Source organism: Lagopus muta, chromosome 13 (genome assembly GCF_023343835.1).
Source record: "Lagopus muta isolate bLagMut1 chromosome 13, bLagMut1 primary, whole genome shotgun sequence".
Taxonomy (NCBI): domain Eukaryota; kingdom Metazoa; phylum Chordata; class Aves; order Galliformes; family Phasianidae; genus Lagopus; species Lagopus muta.
The window spans coordinates 9,847,061-9,859,201 of record NC_064445.1 but is presented as its reverse complement, the minus strand read 5'-3'; the positions used below and the strand labels follow the sequence as shown (position 1 = coordinate 9,859,201).

Genomic DNA, 12,141 nt, shown 5'->3' with positions numbered 1-12,141 from the left:
GGTTTTTAGAGCTTTATTGACCGATGGTGCCACAGTGTTAGGGCTTTCCCTCTCTCTTCCAGCTTTCTTCTGCTGTAATATATTTTGGCTTGAGGCAGTGAACGTACCTGGAAATTTAACAATGGAAATAGTGCCATTCATGAGTGCAAAGTCATTATCATATGAATGTCTTTGCATCATCTTGAAATGATTTTCATACTTATCACCAGTATAGACAGACATAAATATTCAACAATGACTCAGCTGTTTAAAAAACAGCATTTAATTTCCTTATTTGTGCTTGATTACCTGTTAATTGTTAGATATGTTAAATATTAATCGTAAATTTTTAAGTTATTTTTGGTCTGTTGCAGAAAGGAACCATGCTTTCTGTCATAATCTTATATTTGCAGAGTTTGCTTTAATAATAAGTCATTCTGCAAAGGCAGTTCACAGGGAAATGAAAAAAAATAATTATTTTGAGGTCAAAGACAACATAAAATGCACATCAGCATTAACACAGAAGATATATTTGAGTTTGCTGTATAGTAGCTCAAACATTTGCAGTGTTCACTTATTCTGTAAGATAGCAAAAGGGATGATTTATCAAAATCCACCACAAGATCAATTTATAACAGCAAAATAGATGACTTTATTTGCCTGCCTTCAGAGCTATTGAGTAACCTACATGAGATGGTGTAACTGTAAAATATACAGCTTCATAGAAGGCTTTTCCTGAAAAATATTAGTGTTGCTAGTTTCTTTACCCAGATCTTGATAGAAGTGTCAGTTCAAGAAAGTATATCAATTTTAATAGGAAATTATTAATCCTTTGGGGTCTAGATGGAAGTTTGAAGGTAATTCCAGCTTTATTCTTGATGTATTTTCAAAATTTCAGTTATAAGAGCTCAGATTTCCAAAGGTATTTTAAGTGATATGGGACTAAGGCATACAAAGTGTTGATTCTCCATCTTCCAATCTAGAAGTCTGGAAATAAATGGCTCAGAGAAAGTCTCCCTGAGCTTCTGCAGCATTTTGTGGCCTCTTAGGTGTGGCCCCGTTGGTCTCTGCAAGAGAGCAGCAAGATGCTTTTCTACTGCTCTCTTCTAACACATTTTATGTTCCCCTAAGAATGGAAAAATAGAGATCTCATAGAACACGTAAATAAATAATAAGAGAAGAAAAAATAGAAAGATACTTCATTCTCAACAAACTATAAAGAATTATGCTGTAATCTGTATCACAGGGAGATAAAACAAGACAGGAATTATGCATTTTGATTTTACTGATCAGTTTTTAAAGAAATTTACTATTTCTAGCAGGTTTAAAGGTGTGGATACAAAACTGCTCTGCCAAAATATTTTCTGTAAGATCGACAGCTCACACACAACCGAATGGGATACACACCAGGAGTAACATACAGCTGGATTTACAGGTATTTGAGAAGGTGAGTGGAGGTCATGGAACTAACTGAGGGCCAGCTTTGTAAATCCTAATAAATGTTTAGCTGTTGTATTAGTGCTCAGACTTTATCATCACAGGAGAAAAGGTACTCAAGGAGCCTTAGAAAGTCTGGGTGAAACTAGAAATGGTATCACTGTGTTTGGTGAGTTGTGAAGAAAAACTGGCTTCAAGTTCTGATGCGGTATAAACACTCCTTGCCTGCTCTGTGCTGCATCATCTAGACAAGTCCCGTAGTTATGATATTGCCAACAGATTATTAACTTTTTTTTTTTGCCTTTTTTTTTTTCCCCCATTACCAAAATCAGTACATGAAACAGTCACTGGAATGGAAGGGGAAGGAGACAAGCATAAAATAAGAATCTGGGTATTTTTGGTGACAATGTTTCTTGACCGGTTTGGAAGTCTAGTAGAGTGTCTGAGATACCTGTTACCAATTATAGCTCAGTTAAAAATGAAGAAAACAGGTAGAGAAGCACACTTTCATTAGATCTGTATCCTGGGAATGGGTTTTTCAATTGATGCTTATGAAAGTCTATCCCCTCCATGCCCAAAATGCAGGAAGTTATTCTAATTCTTTGATTTACTGATCATGCAGGGAATGATTAAGCCTCTGTATTTTCTGATAGGTGTAAATTAAAAAGGAATGTCAAATACCCAGCAAGCACACTGTTGAGTGGTTTTGTAGGTATGTGATTGCTTCTGTCTTTTATCTGAAGGAAAGTTTTAGATATCAAGGAGAAACAGTGCTGCACTTAGTGCATATTTATAACTTTTCATATGAGTCTCCAAACACCTGGAGACAGATAAATGCTAAACAATATTAACAGTATTAGTGTGAATCCCCTGAAGTTTGTTGTGTTCAACCCTTATGAAATACTGTGCTTACTGAGCATTAATGCTCATACAGTGTACTATTTTTGGATAATATCTAAATGTCATGTGAATACCTGAATTTGGACTTGAAGAAAGGCAGACATGTTCTAACACTCACATTTGTTTTTAACTATTTGTTATTTACTGTTATTTAGTTCACCTCTACCACTGTATATAATAAAGTATCAAGCAGAAACACCTTCTTGCCAGTGTTGCCCAAATAAAAGGAATTACCTCTATTACCAACCTATTCCACCCTCCAGCCCCCTAGTCATTTTATCAATTTCCTAATACAATAGATTGAGATTGCTCTGAATTAAGAATCCCAAGCTGTTGTAAACTGAATTTATATGTCTATACATTTTCAGATAGATCTATAAACTGAACTGATTTCTCTATCTTTGCACAGCAAATCAGGGATAAAACCAGAAATAGAATCTAAGACTTCTGATTCTGTCTTTTTAGAACTAAGTAGTAGGTTTCAGTGTCCTATAAATGCTTATTGTACAATCTGTAAAAGAAAAAAAAAATTAACAGATATTAAGGTAGAAGTATTACGGGATTGTTATGATATTGTAGTCTATTTTAGTACAGATAAGTCATTTAGAAAATAAAGCTTTCAAAAAGCATTGGTATACAAGTAAATACTTCACATGCTTTGACTTACTATTTTCTCTTAAAGCTTTTTGAGCCTCTTGAAAGTCTAATGTACAGTTTTTGGTCAGAGATGCCAGCTCTGAACTGCCTGGAACATCTTTCGTAGTCTAATTTAATTGCAGAGAAAATAGAGAACTCAGAAACTGAACAAGATTCCTCTGATATTTAAAAAAGCAAAGGTTTTAGTATTTTTATTTGTGAGTAGAGTACTAAATAAAATGTGATATTTCCTGATTATCCTGCTCTTGGAAGAGGTTCACAACTTATCAGTGTTTAACTAATTCCAGGTAATAAAATTGGAGGCCCTCAAAGTCAAATGTTAATGTCTGAATGTGCTGAAAAAAAACACAAAAACCAAACAATTAAATCCTTGGCAGCTGGGGCAAAATCTCAAGTTACATGGGTAGTAAAAATGTCCCTCCATACAGCTTCCCATGCGAAGCCTGGATCACTTGAAAAATATTCTTATCACTGCCTTCCTTTAGCTGTTAGTTATGGTTGTGATGAGAATAAAGGTTATAAAGACTCTCAAACTCCATTTTCCAGTGGGGAAAACATCCCACTAGACAGCTTTGAATCAACTACAAGGAATAAATCAAAATAATTACTGAAGGAGGGAGAAAGCCATGCAATTTTCAATCACTGAATTGCTATGAATCCTTTTCAAAATAAAGTCTAATTGACTGAAGCATTATTTGTTTTCAAGTCTTGTTATTGTTCCATGGTCAGGGAAGCTTATCATAAGTAACAAAGCTGAGTATCAGTATGAAATGAACCTGGCTTATATTAAATCCCCATCGAGTCTGTTTGCAGTAGATACCACCACCACCACCTTAACAGCCAAGTAAAAAGCCCAAGTTTTACAAAGCAGAAACAAAATTTACAAAGCTTGTTCAGTTTTCATTTACAGGCTTTTGTTTTTGTATGGACAAGTGATTCTTCCTGTTTAAATTATAAGTGACATGGGATTTTCCAGAACTCTTGTTTTAGCTTCACATCATCAAAATCAACTAGACTGGAATAGCAAGATGAGCAAGGCTGAGCCTGTTAGAAAAATCCATTACCCAGGGTGAAGGAAAGGGCTGCTTGTTTGCTTATATGACTTCCTTGGAATGTGCTCAAGATGAGATCCTATGGTTCCTGTTTTCTTCAGGTTAAAAAACAAACAAACAAACAAACAAACAAACAAAAAACCCTAAAAAATTATAAATTTCAAAAACCAGGTCAGTGCTTTTAGATTAGTTTTGGTATGCCCAGTTGAATGAACTTAGGATTTCTGAGTCCATAAAATGATTTTAAGAAGTGTTTATGATAAAATATGGTGATTTGAAAAATAATAGAAAAAATGGGGTTAGGTAAAAAATATTGAAGGAGAAGGGGAAGCACTTGCTTCCTAGTTTACTTTGAATAAACTGTGGCTGAAGTATTGGAGAGGCTACAGGCAACATCAAGACATATCGGCTGTACAGATGTTGTTTTTCAAATAGTCCACCTCCTGCACTTCCCCTGCCAGCCTCTTTCGTAGAAGATTTTGTACTCTGACATTTTTTAATGCTGCTTTGATTTAATGCTTTGTCCTCTTTTTAGCTACAGTTGCCAATTTTGGCAAGCTGTTTGATGCTTTTGTTGTGTGAAATGAACAGGCCTTGGACATAAAGCTGGTGGCATCAAATTCTTTTAGATGATAACTTGTGTCAAAATCTAACTGCACTAAGCACAAATGCTGTATGAGCACTATGCTGTTGCAGCAGTATGTAGTGCCCAGTTGTTTTTGCTGCTGATGGGAGATGATTTTTGTTGCTGTTTATAAATTTGATGGTGAGAACAAAAGTTATCTGTTGTATCCTTGTGTCTTGCTGCTAGTGTTGTTTCTCCCATTAAGCCTAAAAAATGTCTATAGTCAAAAGAACACAGTTGTTTCTCTACCTTTCAATATCTGCACAGATAGCTATGTTCACCTCTTCTGCTCCATGAGAATCATTTGGACACAATGGAAAACTGAGGTTTGAGAAAGGTGGGACAGTCTCATTCCTCATGATGTACATGCAAAATGAAATTCAAGATGAGATGGTGACATGACATGGCATATAGCCTGAAGAGAGTGGAAAACCATAGAAATACCTTGAATAATTAGGATGGGAGTATTAGTACATTTGAAAACAAACAAACGCAAAGCAACAACAACAACAAAAAACAACCCAACAACCCCTAAATCTGATTTTTATCTTTAGTTTTATTTTACCATCCATTTCAGAAGTAACTTTGTCTCATTTCAGGTCTAGTACTCCTTTGCATTCATGTTGATGTGTGTAAATCAACAGAACTGTGCTCAGTTTTCCCAGGAGACTGATGATGAGCGCACACCATTGAGAAAGGGGCAGTGCTGAACAGAATGTGGAGGGAGATGGTCCTACGTGTTCATCAGTAAGGTAAGAATTAGGGGTAACCTCAATGGTTGTTCCTTCGTCTACACTGTGCCTGAGAATCCTAGAAATACAAAACTCTTTGTGTTTAACCCCATTCCAAAATCTGCTGCAAGTTTTTTAGACCATTGCCCATGTCATCTCACCCCAATTAAGGTTTGCAAAGGTGTAGCCCTCTCAGAGATGAGGGGAAAAGCCCAAAGGGACTTCACAAGCAAATCTTCCTTACCAGAAGCTCTACTAAAAGTCCAGCTTGTTAACTGTGCTTTTGAAGGAGCTTCTAGAGATGATAACATTCCTGGAGACAGATGATTGTGGAAGGTGAGACCATTCCATTAGCTCTGCTCCGTGCAGCTGATTGGCAGCTATCCTTTCTTGCTACTGACCCATTCTTCTGCCTTGCCTCTAAGACTCAATACAGAGCAGTATAAATTCAGTCACGAAAAGAAAGTTGCTGGGATTTGTTGTTATTTAAAACAGAAGTGTTTTGTAGTGACAGGCAATTAAAGAGACGGTGCTTTCTGAACATGACGTATCTCCTAGTAATGTCACTGCACATAATGGAAGCACCACACTGTGCAATGTGTGATGGCTTGTGATATGTCATGAGGCAATTTAGTTAGAAATTAACTTGTGTCTAATCTGATCAGTAGGCAGTTTCAGGTGATTCTGTCAATGCAAAGTGTTGGTGGAGGAATTAGTTCTTGTGGATGGGTAAGGGAAGTGACTATTTTATATTTTTTTTTTAAGCTAGAGAGAACAACTTTGTTGTCTTTCTCTTGGAGCTGCGTTTGGGTGAGACTTCTATAATTGCTAAACTTTTCTTTCAAGGAAAGAAAAGTGTAACAGAAATAGACATCTGAACAGCTGGATACAGTTGCATACACCCAGTTAATATATGTAGTGACATTATGGCCATACCTTAAATAACATAAATCAGTATGCCTGTGCTGGTTTTAGTGCATTTTCATTGCTCTGAATGTTTAAATTCCAGGTTTTTCTCTCTATAAATTTCATAATTATTTCACATGACCATAATGTTTTAGTCTTCAAATTTATTCCTTAGACAATGTTGATCAGGAGAAAACACTCAGTGATTTCATTTCTACTGATGATTTGGAAAATGTGTAACATAGCAATAGAGATGTTTCTGTGCGTTCATTAGGAACTTGCCCCAGGCTACACAACATATCTGTTTTCTTAGTATTTTTTCAATCTATTATCCTCTAAAATTTGTTGTTTAAAATGGACCTAGAAATGTTTTTCAGTTTACAAGGTGGAAGCAAAAAATTTTTATTTACTCTCTAGATACAGAGATTATAAAAACAATATTTTGTTGAACCATAAAAATAGGTCAGGTGTTTACAGTTCTAAAGGAAAGAGCTGATGCGTTGGAATGTAAAGCACCATGTTGTTCTTTGTAACGTGGACATTGCAACCATTCATGGTGACTGATATACAGAGATCTATATAGTTAAATGGTTACACAGACTTTGAAAGCAATTAAGGATTTTTGGTTCAACTGACAAATGAGGACAAAATGATCTAAATGAAGAAATACTTAGGAAACAGAAAATGATAATAGATTTTTTTTAATGCTGAAACTTGAAGTTTTAATATGCAAAATAAAAATGCAAACATAAATTAACTTCCCTTTTTAAGTTCATATTCGTGTTAATTTGGCAGCATTTACCTGTCAGTATTTAATGTAAAACTATGGTGGTCTTTATCCTTCAGATCAAGCACATGTTTTGTGGTACTTTTGATGAAATCATTTACATCAGCATCTAAAGCTCTGAAGCTAATATTTGCATTGAATATTATCTTGCTTCTCAAGTGTCCTTATTTAATTCAGTGGGACTTTTACTGGAGCAGGATATTCCTACAGCAGAAGGGTAATTGCAGAATTACCAGTTCCTTCGTCTAAAACTACGATCTAATTATGTGGTTTTTTTTAATTGAACAGTCTTGTCTACAGAGTTTGGGTCTTGATTTTTAACACACAGAAGGGGAGTTGGACTCATGCACAGCACTGAGGACATTTCCTTTAGTAACGCAATTTTATTTTTCAAAGCCTAGGCAGAATTTTCTTCTTGGGAAAGATATTAATGTACATTGGAAAACTTCCCTCCTTTTGCACCTATACATTTCTACTAGTGCCAGTGTATGGCACTACCAGAATGTTAATCTGTGTCAATTAGTGTTAATTCCAGCAGTGAAAAAATGACCATTTTCCATGTTTTACTAAGGAGTCGAGATGGACCACCTGCTTCTGTTTAACAATGAAGGTTATTAGTGGCGGATGGCTTTTAATACCTACTGTGGCCATTTAAGTGTGTCAAATAACTGTCAGCTGCAGGAGACAGCGCTGTTGCAAAAAGAATGGCTCTGTGCTGGAAAACTGAATGCAGAAGGGTCGATGACCATCAGAACCACTGAGGTTTTGTTGAGATCTCAAACCCTACTGAATTCACAAACCTTGGTGCTCCTTTATAAAGCCTAGCACATTTTCATTGTACCCACTGGAAATGAATGTTCTCTCCATTACTGTAAGACCATATAAAATATAAACAGATACTCATAAATGGAGAAGCTATGAACTTTTCTCTATGCCAGCATGTTTTCGAGGTTCCTACACAATCCCAAATTGTAAAAGCAGCCTTGTCTGTATTTCCTGCTAGTAACCACTTAATATTTTCTCCTCAAAAAACAGCAAACAAAAGCAAAACCGAAAACAGGAGAAAAAAAACAACCAAAAAAGAAAAGCACTAAATATGCTTGTTCTTTATGATAATGCCATGTATTTTATAGAACTCTGTATATATATTGAATCACAGAATCATAGAATCATTACAGTTGGAAAAGACCACTGAGATCATCTAGTCCAACCATCAACCCTCCACCACCATGCCCACTGAACCATACCCCTCATTAATACATTATTAATTGGAAAAAAAAAAAAAAGCAAATAGACAGAGATTCTAGAGATACAAATAGAATGGGAAGTTTGTGAAATGGGAATTAATTTATGAAGGAAATAACTATTTCATTGAATGTATATAAATGAAAGTCTACTAGTTTTTTCCAGAGCTTCTTTACACAATTAGCTCTTCCAGGAATCATGTGTAGTTGAGATTCTTCTTTTGTCCCTTGCCAGTTTTTTACATCTGGCTTATGTAGGTTTTGAGCATCTTAGCACTACCGTTATGTCATGATCCTTATACATTTGATTCAGCACAAGCCAGATTTCTGAAACAAGGCACTAGGGTGCATGCATGAGATTAACAACTATGTTGTTACAAGGTCAGCAAACCATTCTTTCCATCCTGCCTGAGCACACTTTACAGCAGGTGATAAATTCCTATCTCGCTCTCCTGAAACAGTCAGTGAAAGGAAAAGTTTCTTTAGCTCTTCCTCTGGTACACTTGTGATTATTTTTCTCCTATACTTATTTACAAAGGTCTGTATTTAAAGAATTATATTAAAATCTCTCTGCTGGTTTGGTTTTAAAATACAACATAGTGCAGTTTCACCTGTCTTTTGTAGGCACCCCAAAGATGCTATGTGAACTCCGAACCAACTAGAAGCCACATTCATAGAGTTGATGAGGCATTCAACCCAGTCTAATAAGCTCATCTGGGAAGCAAGGACATTAACTCATGTTCAGAGTTGTGGTAATGCAGACCTATTGCTTCTGGTCAGCTGAGAGAAGAAGCACAGTACATCTGCTCAGTGTACATAGAGAATGTGTTCAGAATTACTTGAGAAGATAATGTACTTTGGGGGGTAAACTTCTAGACACAGTGGAATCACTGAATCACAGAATCAGAGAATATCCTGAGTTAGAAGGGAACCATAAGGAACATTGAGTCCAGCTCCTGGCTACACACAAGACCACACAAACAGACTGTGTGTCTGAGTGTGTTGTCCTTTGTAGTATTGACTCACTTTCTTTTTTACTCCAAATAGTAAATATTTGGAGTAAATATTAAATATGCAAAACATGTTCATCTGTCTATTAACACAGCAGTGAAATCTGTAAAGCTTGTCACAGAGGAAGGACTGTTTGTCTCACCATTCTTTTCATTTTGCAAACGAGACTGCATGCCAGGCCAAGGCCATGTCATATAATTAATTCTTGGGCATGACATCTCTCCATCAGTCATAGATGTGAGTAGAGTGAGTAGACAGCCATATTCTATTTAGTTTCTCCACCTTGAAGGGAGAATATCAGTATCATTTGAGTTACTTTTGATACAAGTATGGGTGAGAATAGGCAAAAATGAGAAAACAAAGTTTTTCCATGTAAGTGAGTTCTTGTGCCATGTTTCTACTTTCAACATTTATTTCTTTTCTTCCTTTTTTTCTTTTCTCTTTTTTAATCCAGACAGTTTTAAAAACAAAAACAAAAAAGACAACAAACAGAAAATACACAGTGGCACCAGAATCAAATTTGTTACCTTAACCATTGTATTTTTAGCAGTCCTGTGAAGTAGTAACTACAATCTTTACTGTGACTGACAGCGCTAATAAATCTCTCTGATGAGTAGGTTCAACTGCAGAATTGTGTAAATTGTTTTTAGAACAGAAAGGGAGAGCAGCCACTATTAAAAACTGTTTGAAAGGCCTTTTTTTTTTTTTCATCAGATTACACAGTGAAACTTGAAAATACTTTGGGATATCCAAATGTGAAGAAAAAATTGCTTAAAAGGAAGTACTACTTAAAGGAAAAAAAAATCAAATAGTAATCAATGACCATTGTTCTAGAAGAGTTTTGTTGAAGAGGATAACACCAGGATAAAGCCTTCTCTTATGGGCATCCCAGACAAATTAGGAAATAAATAGCTGTTCAGTGTTGAACATCGAATACCTGTGAGAGCTTAATGGGCCCCTTTACTGACTCACAAGAGCTCAGACAATTATTAAACTTTTGTCATCTCACTCAACTTGCTGCTGAATTGTATAAGGCATGCTGTTGCTCACTGGTAATCGCAGGGCCCTCTGTCAGTCATTTCTCTTTGATGATTTGCCTGCTTTCTTCTGCTCACAGCTCTCAGCACTCATGCTGTTTAGAGTTTTAATTTGCATGGTGCTGATTGGTATTCTTCATCCATAGTTTGTTTCTGTTCAGGTTTGTCCACATTTTAAAGTTTTTCTAGGGAGATTTTTCTCTTTTTTTTTTTTCTTAACTTCATTCCCAAGATGTGTTTCACTTACATTTTACATCTGTTTCTGTTTCTTGCTTTGTTACAATGTAAAGCTGAAATTTTCCTTCCTGTAGGAGTAGTACTACTGAGTTCCATTTGACGGGTGAGAAAAGAAAATCATTTACAAATGGTGTGCATTTTTTTTAAAGAAATGCTTTTTCAATTTAAAGGCCGTATAAATTGGTGCACTGCAGTTGTAAAAGCCACGAATCTGGCTTTGCTAGTCAGTGAAATTCTTGTTCCTTAAGATGTATTTTGGCTTTCAAAACCACTGCAAATCTGTCTACATTTTATCATTTCATTATGGCTAGACTAAATAGTGATTTCTCCCTGCTACTTGTCAAGGTGTGTATATTCTAGGTTGTATTTAATCATGCATCTTCCTAAGGTGACCTCTTTTCTGCAAGAGCGTTGGCTCAGTCCTTCATTTTGTTGAGCTCCGTTCATTTCATATTCTATCCTTTTCACTTCTGTACTCTTTAGGGAATACTCTCATCTCATCACACAAGGGGCTTCACTGCTAATGAAAATCCCTAAGCACCACAATTAAAATTTACTCTGCTGTGCTCAGCGTATGAAAAAGAACAATGTGTGTTGCAGTTAATAATCTAGATCTAATTAAAACCAGCCTGACTTATTTCTTTCCGTGTCAAGTCAAAGTCATTTATACACACACAGTAAAGTTATATGAAAAGGGTTAAACAGAATGAGCCACGTTCTGGCCTTAGTCTCGCAGGAACCACAGACATCTGCTCCACTGTAGTTCATAGCAGTAAAGATACTGCTCCAAAAGAAGCTGCTCCAGTGTTTCTTTCTTCAGATAGTCATAACATCCTTGCATCCTTGTGTCACTGTTACAGAAAAGGAAGACTTAGTCCATCATTGTTTACCTCAATTTTCTTAATGGGCTGTTTGATAGGGCTGTGTAACCGCTTTCCATGCTGAGATTTCTGCCATAAAAAATCTTGAAATATTTTAGACTAAAAGCTTTTTTTTTTTTTTTCCCCTCCAGAAAATCTATTGTGTCTATTCCTTGAATTGCTCTGACTGTAAAATGGAATGACTTTCTAAAACAAATTTCATTAACAAGAGTAAATAAATGCTGACTGTATGAGAGATAAATGATACAGAGGCATTATCTGTGTCCAGCTGGGTAAATCTGAATCCTCTGTGATGGAAGTTTCTGTGATGTAAGTATTTCATGTGCCTGTGCGTAACACTTTTTCATTCTTCCAATCTTTAAAAGTTCACTGAATTAATGGCAGTTTAGTAATGATAGAGGTCCAACTCACCTCAGTTTATATCTAAGCAACCTGCTATACAGTTCACAAAAGCTGCAGAGAAGCAGCAGTCCTGCCTATGAGTTATTTAAGTGATGCACCTATTCAAGACCTTTCTGATGCTGGAAAGGAAGTCAGAACATGCCTTTGAGCCAATACTCCCCCATATCCTTCCTGTCCCAAATGATCTGAGCTACTTCCCACTCACAGAATCTCAGTCAAGAATCTACCCCATTGACATTTCCTGAGGCAACCCAC

The 12,141-nt window shown here is 36.1% G+C and overlaps 1 long non-coding RNA gene across 1 annotated transcript; it reads left to right on the top strand.

Moving 5' to 3' along the window:
* The first annotated feature begins 1,307 nt into the window (after positions 1-1,307).
* Positions 1,308-11,787, top strand: LOC125699594 (uncharacterized). The gene is made up of 3 exons (XR_007379629.1): positions 1,308-1,426; positions 5,250-5,402; positions 11,616-11,787. It is a non-coding gene; the product is annotated as an uncharacterized LOC125699594 (long non-coding RNA).
* The last annotated feature ends 354 nt before the right edge of the window (positions 11,788-12,141 follow it).